We start from the raw sequence: 11050 nt of genomic DNA on the forward strand, positions 1-11050 counted from the left end.
CCAATAGCTTTTATTCTCCTGTGGAGACAAAAGTGAAACCCCTTACTCAATGTAGTACATCTGATTTCCATACTGAGGTGAATACATCCTTGAAATACACTGGCTTATATAATTCAGATTATTCTATTATCCAATGTCCCTCTTTGTTTCATTCTCATTAGTAGTAAGAAAACTCAAGGTCAATAAGGCACTATGCAATCTATTGCTGGGGCTTTTTATACTCCTTTTCTGTTTAACATATCTTTTTTCATTTGATTTGATCTTTCTATAGCTGCCTGACCTGTGGAATTGTGTGGTATACCTCTAATATTCTTTATATTATAGTAAGCAAAAACTGGTTCATTTTCTTAGAGACATTCGGGATCACTGTCTTTCTTAATTTGTGCAGGTATAACCATTATGGCCATAGCTTCTAGTAAATATGTGATTACCAAATCATTCTTGTCCAAACTCAAAGCAGTTGCCCAATGGAAAGCTAAATATGGATCACCTGTCTGAAGAGTCATGGGAAGCTGTGGTAGCCAAGTAAGAGCCACAGGCATGCAGGGTTGGGGGCCAACTGCAGGACCACAGGAAACACAGAAATCTTCAGTGGGCCTCAGGAAGCTGTGTGAATGCCCAGTGGGATGGTAGAAAGGACAGGTACAGCAGGAGAGGCTGCTAAGCTGGGTCAGATGGGAATTGAGAGTGCAAGTACTTCTCCCGAACCCAGGAGGCTAGGTTTGGGTTTTAATTCCTAGAGCTTCATTTCCCAGAGCTGCAATTCTAATCCCAGCTCTGGAATGGGCTGGTGGATAACAAAAAATCTCAGGTGAAGGTCATTTTTGTAAATTAGTGTCCCAAAAGTGGGGTACCATATGAAGCACGATTAATAAAAACTCAGAGATAGAAATTGGGGCTAAACCCAGAAAAGTAAAGCAGTCACTGGCTCTTACCCAGACCTCAAACCAAAATGGCAATCCTTCTGCCAGTAATCTCAGAATGAGATATTTTCTGAGAGCAGTCTCCTCCTGTCTGATAATCCTCTCCAGTTCTGGTATTAAAGGTGTGCCCCACTACTGCCTGGTTTCTATAGCAAACTGGTGTGGCTATTGGGATTGAAGGTACATGTTATTATTGCCGTTTATAAAGCTACCCAGTGTGGTTGTTTTACTTTTCCAATCCTCAGACAAGTTTTACTTATTAAAACACAAATGAATTGCCACTATTTCTGATCTTCATGTACATTCTCATGTGGTCTTCTTGAATGAATAATTATAAATAACCACAAACACCAAGTACAGTTTTAAAGAGAGCATGTGAAGAGGATTGGGGGAGAAATTCACTCATCTTAACAAAACGTTTATTTCTTTCAAAACCAGTAGCATTTTACTGGTGAGGTCTCTTTAAGGAATTGACAATTTGAAAGTATTGCTTCCAGAAGGGATATTTTGCTTCCAGCAGGGGGAGGGTGGTTAAAGCTTGTTTTTACTTATGAACTATAATATTCTGGCATTTTGGGATCTTGGTGTGACCATGGTTCCTGCTGGTTTTTAGAATATGAGAGATCACACCCCAATGATCTGGTATCTTTAAGGCTATTGGCTGAAGTAGCAGAAGGAGCTCCCACAGCACCCCCCCCCTTTTGTTTAAGTTGGAGAGTTCCAAACCCAATACAAAACAATATACACTAGGAACAGATATTAAATATAAGATTAGAATTACAATCAGCATAAACAATATTAAGCAAGGAACATATGCTAAATATTTTAATAAACATTTTTTCCTATGGAATCTAAGTCTTTTTTTTTTTTTTTGGTCTCGTAGAATCTAAGTCTTGTATAGGAAATGGCTCGGCTCAATTACAAGAGTACAGTAACTATGACTATCTAATTTTCAGCCCCATCAAAGGCCTGAGAAGGGAGATAATATTACTTGCCACAAAACAATGCCACACCAGTTAAGAATTGTGGATAAAAAAGGGTTATTTATGTAAGGGGGAAAGACTTAGAGATCACCATCCCATACAACAGTCCTCTCATCACAAACAGGAAACAGAGTTTAGCAGCCAGAATGGGAGCCAATGGGCTGGTATCTTAAAGGCTATTGGCTCAAGGAGCAGAAGGAGCTCCCACAGCAAAGATTGGGTCCTATCATTGGTGCTTGTTAAGGGGGAAATGTAGGAGCAAGCCATAATAAGCTAAAGAGAAACAGATCACCCAAAGGAAGTTCTTTATTTCGAACCACTATCGCTTTCCAGTGTAAGACTCAGCCATCAGTAAGTTTAATGGAGGCCTGAGTCTCAGTAATTTACCCTGAAGCAATACCTAGTTGCAAGAAAAACCACAAACTGAGACTGTAGAAGTACCATTCAAGAAGGGACCATTCAAAGGAAATGCCTAATGTTCCAACTGCTATAGAGAGGATCACCAGCCAACACAGTTACCAAGACACCCCTAGACAAATGTCAGCCAATCAGAAGTCCTGAAAGTTAGAAACCCCTCATCCCCACCTTTACTACTATAAAAATCCAACTCCATTGAGCTCTGGGCTCTCTGTTTATTCCAATATATTGGACATGTGGAGAGACCGAGTTTGCAAATACAATAAAGGCTCTTTGATTTTACATATAGGACTCAGTCTCCTTGTTGGCTTTTGGGGTCTTCATGGATCTGTGGATAACACTCACCATGTCATGGTTTCCAGGCTCACCCATGCATTCCTCAAATTTTCCTGCAGGAGTACTCATAGCACAGGAAACAATCCAATGGAGCCTGCAGAATGGCACAAGGAAGTGTCCTGAAGGACTTCTGACTATGACATCGGCTTAGAGGTATTGATTGGCTAGTGAAGCTTGAGTTATAAGAGCACCCCCTTAGGGTTACACTGTGCTAAAAAGACACAGCACAAGGTTTCTCAGACCTGACTTTCACCTCACACCCAGACCTTTTACACATCTGCAGAGATATGAATTTCAGTATCACTTACCCCTGTCTCCAATAGATGACCCAGCTCTCTCCTTGCAGTCCACAGCCACATCCCTTCCCTCCACCCCCCGGATATGATGTGCCTAGCGCAGCACTTTTCATAATGTGGAGTGGAGTGATGCTCCTGTTCAACAGATGAAAGGGAACCCAGAATATTAAAACGTGCAGATTTTAGGACACAACAGGTAATGTTAGTTCTGTGTCTTCAGACTGACATCAGAAGAACTTAAGCTATTTTTTCTTGGTTGTCACAGACTCTTCAGACACCCATGAGAACAACCCAGGAACCAAATCACAAAGAGGATGATATGTTTTTCTCCTGCCAGAAAGCTGGAGGATAGATTCCATTGCATTAGGATATTTATTCCTGAATTTCACATCCAATTCTTGAAAAATGAATAGTAATAAAAAGTTTAGTCTGAATAATAAATTGAATACTTAGAGAGAATGGGGCTAGAAAAGATACTTTTCTGAGCAGTATGATGAGCCAGCACATCTTTCTCAGTGTGCAGGTGAAAAAAACAAAACCAAACCTATGCATTATTTCAGGTTCTCTACATGAACTGGACAGGTGAATAAAACTTGCCATGTTTGGAGAAAGTGGATTGACTAGAATGTCTCAGAGGTCATGGTCCAGTTATTCCAACAATGGCTGTCCACCAATGGAAAGCTAAAGAATTCAGGAGGCTTATGGTCTGTGAGTCTGGATGAGGGCAAAGCTGCTTTAGACTCTGAGCATGCTGACTCAGAAGAAGGTCACAACTGATATCATGCAAGATCAGAAGGAGTTCATTTAACTGACACTGTCTGCTTCTTTTCTCAGGGCTGTTAACATCACTTTTCTTTTTTTTTAAATTTTAGTTATATGTGTGTGCAGTCTGCATGTTTAGGTGCACAGTAATTACAGAGGTTGAAGAACAAGAATCCTGAGATTAGAGTTACAACAAATGGTTAGCTACTGTGTGGAATCTGGGAACTGAACATGAGTCTTCTGTAACAATACCCAGTGTTCTTAATTACTGAGACATCTCTCTTGCTTCACTTCTTTTATTTAAATTTTTTTAAAGTTATTTATTTATTTATTATGTATACAGTATTCTGTCTGCATGTATCCCTGCAGGCTAGAAGAGGGTACCAAATCTCACTGCAGATGGTTATGAGCCACCATGTGGTTGCTGGGACTTGAACTCCGGACCTTTAGAAGAGCAGGCAAAGCTCTTAACCACTGAGCCATCTCTCCAGCCCTTACTTAAATTTTTTACTGTACATTTTAATTGAAAGATATTTCATTACTTTCCTCTATTTTGCCTTCCTTCCATCAATTCCCAGATATTTTCCTTCCAGTGTCTTACGTGTTATATAAAAAACACACTGAAATATGTAAACAAATCTGATAAATTTATTAGTCATAGTTTTATGGTTTCAGGGCTGACAATACTCTATTGAGTAAACAATTAGGAACTTCACACCTACCTGAGGTTAATTTTCTCACCTGCAAGAGAATTTAAGTCTTTTAAATCAGCATCAGGAGTCTGACCATGATTAGGCTGCCTTGGAAAGGAAACAATAAAGAAACAGAAAACTTGGGTTGGATAATACACTAGCAGTTGAGAGTACTGGAGATATTTTGACAGTAGCCAGGTTCCATTCCCAGTACATATAGATGCTCAGTACTTTCTGTAACTCCATTAATAGGTGTTCCAATATCATTTACTTTCCTTCTTGGACACCAAACATAAAGGGATACAGAGATGTGCATATGGGAAAACACCCATAAACATGAAATCATGATAAAATAACCACAACAAAACCACAGAAAAGAAATTAAATGCACCATAAAAGTTATTTCTCCAGTTGTGCATAGTACTGCATTCTTTTAGTAGCAGAACTCCAGACAGAGTGACAGGAAGATCACTGTGAATTTCAAAGCATACGCTGCATAGTCTAAATAGGCACACACACACATACACACACACACACACACACACACACACACACACACGCACACAGGGAAATAACAAAACTGAATAACGTATTAGTAAAGGAGAACTCAAATATTTGGGCAATAGATGATCTTTAAAATCATTTTAGGTGTCTGCCACTGGTGCCAATAGAATGATTTTCAACACTAAAAATTTCAAACATAGTAACACAGGTTCTTAATCCTAGGCATTGGGAGGTGAATTCAATCTGATACCTGTAAATCTGAGGCAATGGTGATTCACATAGTCACTTCCAAAGAAAGGTCCATCTCAAAAAGATCTAAGACTTTTTAAAAATATGTATGCAGTCTTCCTGTCTGTGCTAGGACGGCGCGTGATCCACGCCGAGTGACGGAGAAGCCCGGTCTGCGCCCTCAGAATGACTGATTGGGAGACAGCCACATCTGCCTTGGCAGAGACCCCAGACATCAAGCTCTTCGGGAAATGGAGGACTGATGATGTGCATATCAACGATATTTCTCTGCAGGATTACATTGCTGTGAAGGAGAAGTATGCCAAGTACCTGCCCCACAGTGAGGGACGGTATGCCGCCAAGCGCTTCCGCAAAGCCCAGTGCCCCATTGTGGAGCACCTTACCAACTCCGTGATGATGCATGGCCGCAACAACGGCAATAAGCTCATGACTGTAGGAACTGTGAAGCATGCCTTTGAGATCATCCACCTGTTCACTGGTGAGAACCCTCTGCAGGTCCTGGTGAATGCCATCATCAACAGTGGCCCCCGGGAAGACTCAACACGCATTGGGCGAGCCGGGACAGTGAGAAGGCAGGCTGTGGATGTGTCACCACTGCGCAGAGTGAATCAGGCCATCTGGCTGCTGTGCACAGGAGCTCGTGAGGCTGCTTTCCACAACATCAAGACCATTTCTGAGTGCCTTGCAGATGAGCTCATCAATGCTGCCATGGGCTCCTCCAACTCCTATGCCATCAAGAAGAAGGATGAACTAGAGCGTGTGGCCAAGTCTAACCGCTGATTTCCCAGCTGCTGCCTAATAAACTGTGTGCCCTTTGGGAAAGTTTCAAAAAAATAAAATAAAATAAAAAATAAAAATATGTATGCAAATCTGATTTATTTTCTTCATTTGTGCCCGGGACTCATTTGATATCTGACTTGCTGTTGGTTCACTAAGTAAATACTATACTGTATAATACATAGTGAGTTTTTAATAAATACTCATAGGCATTTAATCCTGGACTTTTGTACCATCAGTCTTAGCATGACACTGCCAGAGAAGAGAGATGTTCCAAATAGTTTCATATTGGTACTTAGAATGTTTTCAACAGCATTGTATCTTCATAGAAGTTTGTCAGCCTTGGGACCACTTCTACCATCAAAGGCATGAGATTTGTGCTATCTACTCTGGAACTATTGTGGTAAAGAGCTCCTCCCTTCTTTCTATAGTTAGAAGGGGAGATTTTTCTGTGTTCTTATTTTCCACAGAACAATTCTGTATAAACTAAACCCTGACGAAGGAAATTTATAAACTATAGCACTAAAGTGGCTTGCAGTATTAGAAAACTAGAGTCATTTATGGTCTAGTAAGCAAAGCAAAAGAAGCTGAGGGCCAACATAGCCCTCAATAAGGAGGTAGAGTGCACATTGCATTATTTAAGAAATTTGAAGCCTCAAAGCCCACTCACTTGAGTACAACTCTTTCAGAGGGTAACAACTTTACTCCTTCTTAAAATAGTCTACCAACTGAGAAACAAGAATTTGAAAATTTGGGGCAATGGTTGCCATTCTCATTTACCAAACACATTTCTCCAACTCTTAGACACTGACAAGTACTTCTTATCTGACTACACTCTACCTTATGCTTACGTGAGACTATTGTTTCCAACATGAAATGGTACAGAATGAATATTTCTCATTCACAAAGAAAGATTCTGAGCATAATAAAGATTGAACAGACCAAAGCAAGACCAAAATTCAGAAGGAAAAATATTAAATCTTGTAGCAACTTGTCAAAGGGGTTCCTCTTGAGACTCCAGGATAAATTATAGGAAATATTCAAGCTGTATTTGACCAACATAGGAATAAAGGTTGCTGCTTGTCCTCCAACTGGACAGTGAGGCAAATGAGACATGTTTTAATACTAGTTATAATTTATTTTGTGGAGCTTTTAAAGTTTTATTTTGTTTTCGAAGACAGGGTTTCATGGTATAAAAATTCTGACAGTTCTGGAACTCACTTAGTACATTAGGCCTCCTGCATCTATCCCCCAAGTACTGGGATTGAAGATGTCCAACCACTTCCCAGCCCAGTTATGCTTTTGTGAGTTGCCTGATTTAATAGCTGCCAGTGGCCATGTTAGAGGAGCAGCAGGTGGCAATCGAAGTTTGAGGTGTCAGTTAACCTCAAGTAGAATTTCTGATTGGTGAATCTGAATAAGCAGGGCCACTAGACCAAGGACCCCAGGGTTTCTTTTTCATCTTCTGAGTCTTAACAAGTTTGCTGCTGCTATCTTTTTTTTTTTTTGACATCTGGCATGATGTGATTGGATGTGGGGAAAAGACCACTGCCTATAATGCAGTGATTTGCTTCATGGAATCTTTCCATTATATTGGAATTTCTACATGTGAATTATTACGAAGATGATTTCTTCTCATGTTGTACTGTCCAAGAGATAATGATGCTAGTTGAAAAAGAGTTCTGATGATAAAAATATAAACAAGTCTCATGTAACTTAGATATATATGTTCAATGGCAGATCTAGCCATGTAAGCAGTCATAAATTCTGTTACTGCTTCATCCACTGCTCTTCACTGTGTACTTTATTTCATCCCAGAAATATTGGAGGAAAGATAAGCAACAGGTAAGGTTTATAACAGAAATTATAAGATGAAACAAAAAAGACAAGAAAAGTCAATAGATGCAGAAATGGTAGGTTCACACCCATCCTTTAATTAAATGACCATCCTTTTAATTATTGACCTAGGAATCAATCTATGCATTCCACTTGATTACCATCAATCACATTGGGAATGCTTATGTCAAGGTCCCTATGCAGGTTTGATACATCCTGAAAAAAAATACACATTCATGATAGGGAGATAGCTTTCCATATGCTGCTGCATAGAAAGCACAGGTACATCATATAGAAACCCAGCACTCATATTTTGAATAATGCCATGGTTGTTTGCATCTGTTATCATATATGCTGGAAGTTTGCTTTTCTTTTCCAACTTGATACAAAGTAGGGTCAGGTAGGAAGAGGGAACCTTAGTTGAGCAAATACCTTTATTAGAGTGATCTGAAGGCAAGGCTATGGAGCATTTTCTTGTCCAATGTTTAATTTGGGATGGACAGCCCTCTATGAGTGGTACTACACCTGCACTGGTGATTTTGGGTGGTTTAAGAAAGTAAGCTGAGCAAACCATGAAGAGCAGGCCAGTCAGCAGGAGGGGAATACCATTTTAAGGTGGGTTTTATTTTTTCTGCTGTGGAACATTTGTTTTAATGATGCAAAGATTTAGCGTTCCTTTTGTTTATGTTGTATTTGTTTCACTCTTTAAAGCTGTGATTCTTTGCCTGTCTAAAATACCTGATGGACTAATAAAGAGCTGAATGTCAAAAAGCTAGACAGGGAAAAGAATGTCATGAAAGAGAATACATAGAAAGAGACATCTGAGAAGAGAGGAGAAAAGAACAAGGTAGAACAAGAAGAGAACATCAGAGGCCAGTGTCCCAGGTACACAGCAAAACACAGAGAAAGAGTGAAATTAAGGTTTATAGAAGTAAGAGAAAAAAGGTAGTTGAGATAATTTAAATTAAGAAAACCTTAGAAGAAACAAGCCAAGCTAAGCCCAGATGTTTATAAGTAGGAATAGCTCTCACTGTGTGTGAGATATTTGGAAGCTATGTAGTTGTATTGGAATTTCATTTGTGTTTTAATAAATAAACTTGTCTGAATATTAGAGAGTAAATCAGCCTTGCTCATCAGTATTATAGACCAGTTAGTGGGAAGATACACCTTTTATACCAGTAGCCATACTAGTTGCCATAGGAACCAGACAATGTATGCCTTTAATCCCAGTGGAGCACACTTGTAATCCTATATCTAGAGAGGATTGTACAATGGGAGAAGATGGTTCTCTAATATTCTCATCCTGCACTTCCTGGAAGCTGGACTACTGTTTTAGATTTGGGTTGAGGTAAGACCCAGTTGCTACCTCTTTTGCTTTTCTGACATTCAGGTTGAAACCCAACTTCTGACTTTGACATTTTACTAATCATGCTTTAGGTGGTGGATCCCCAAACAATTAAAAGGCAAAAGTAAAAAACCAACAACTTTTTGTCATTCGAATAGGGGGTAGAGTAAAAGAAATTCTAACTATGCTCAACAGTGTTTCTCCATGGTCTCTGCTTCAGTTTCTGTCTCCAGTTTCCTGCCTGAGTTTCTGTCATAACTTCCATTCACGATGAAGCTTAACATATAAGGGTTAATGTATATGTGGTTTGTTGACATTGTTTTTAGTCAATGTTTTATTTCAGCAAGGAAAGGAAAATTAGACAATGTATGAGACACTAGGGCCCCAGAGCTTACTGATGAGCAAGTATTTTAAGCCACAGGTGAGTACTGCAGTCAATAAGAGAATGGGAAATGCAACAACAATACAATTCCTCAAGAGAATAGGGATTACAAAAGATAAGTTGATGGGTGAAGGTTATCGGTTAAATAAAGAAACTGCCTTGGCCCTGATAGGACAGAAAATTAGGTAGGCGGAGTAAACTCCTCTCCAGGGCAGACACGATGCAGCCAGCTGCCAGGTCAGACATGCTGAATCTAATCAGGTAAGACTGGTGCTACACAGATTACTAAATATGGGTTAGGCAAGATTGTGAGAATTAGCCATTAAGAGGCTAGAACTAATGGGCCAAGCAGTGTTTAAAAGAATACAATTTGTGTTTTGTTATTTTGGGGTATAAGCTAGCCAGGCAGCTGGTAGCCAAGTGGCAGGAATGAAACCTGTAGCTCCTTCAACAGAACGGCACCCGATGTGGTAGCAGCAATTTCTTGGGTCTGCTCTGCTTGCTAGAGGCAAGCAAGTGCTCTCATCTAAGAGAGGCTTCCTGACTCAGCTTTATCTGCAAAGCTTGCAGCTCTTTTAAGAGGGCCTGCCATGAAACACTTAAATGGTGTTGATGAAAAGCTGAACACATGCTTTTCAGTTTTCAGCCATAGCAGGAAAAATGCTGTGCTGCTGTAAAATGCAGCTTTCTGGGCCATCCTGCTGGGGCAAACACTGACTCTTTCAGGCAGGCAGTCTGTGTGGTTAAGCACACTGTTGCAGCTTGTTTTCTGGCAGGGACTTTGAAACGCTACAGAGCTGTGGCAATAAAAATGGCTCCAGCGGTATCTCTGCCATGAGGCTGGAAAACTAAGGAATGGGCTGGATCTAGCCATCAAAGCCATGGCTTTAACCCTCTCCTTAAAGACTCATGTAGTCAGAAAAAGAGAGAGAGATACAGTAAAGGGAGATTCAAAAGCAAGGAAAATTTCTTAATGGTTTACAGTGTGTTAAAAATATATGCAGACTAAAAGTTAAAGTTCTTAAAGTAAAAAACAAAAAAAGGAAGAAAGAGAGTAATTGGGTGTGGTAGTACACCTTTAATCCCAAGACTTGGGAGACAGAGAGAGATTGACCTCTGTGACTTCAAGGTGTGGTAGCACATGCCTTTAATCCCAATGCCTGTGAGGCAGAGACAGAATGATCTCTAAGAGTTCAAGGACAGCCTGGTCTACAGAGTTATTCCAGGACAAAGATATATAGAGAACCTGTCTCAAAAAAATAAAAATAAACAAAATAGAGGTTAAAATAAAGCACACAAAGATGGAAAATACACAGAGAATTTTGTTACTGTGCTATTATTCTCTATTTGAATTGTTTCAATGCTGAGGAAAGAGCAACAGCTGCTAAAAGATATTTGTTTATAAATACTGCTGAACTAATTCAATATAGATATTTTGAAAATACATTGACTTTTAAATTTGGATCTAAGGACATGATGCTTAGGAAGGAAGTTTCTACTTGTGTTTTCACAGAGGATGAGACCCTGTGGATTGCTTCTATCCCAATA

General features: G+C 39.7%; 1 pseudogene; it reads left to right on the forward strand.

The window, feature by feature from the left end:
• Positions 1-5308: 5308 nt before the first annotated feature.
• Positions 5309-5995, forward strand: LOC101996298 (annotated as a pseudogene).
• Positions 5996-11050: the final 5055 nt, after the last annotated feature.

This window comes from Microtus ochrogaster, unplaced genomic scaffold (assembly GCF_000317375.1).
Source record: "Microtus ochrogaster isolate Prairie Vole_2 unplaced genomic scaffold, MicOch1.0 UNK114, whole genome shotgun sequence".
In the NCBI taxonomy this organism is placed as follows: Eukaryota; Metazoa; Chordata; class Mammalia; order Rodentia; family Cricetidae; genus Microtus; species Microtus ochrogaster.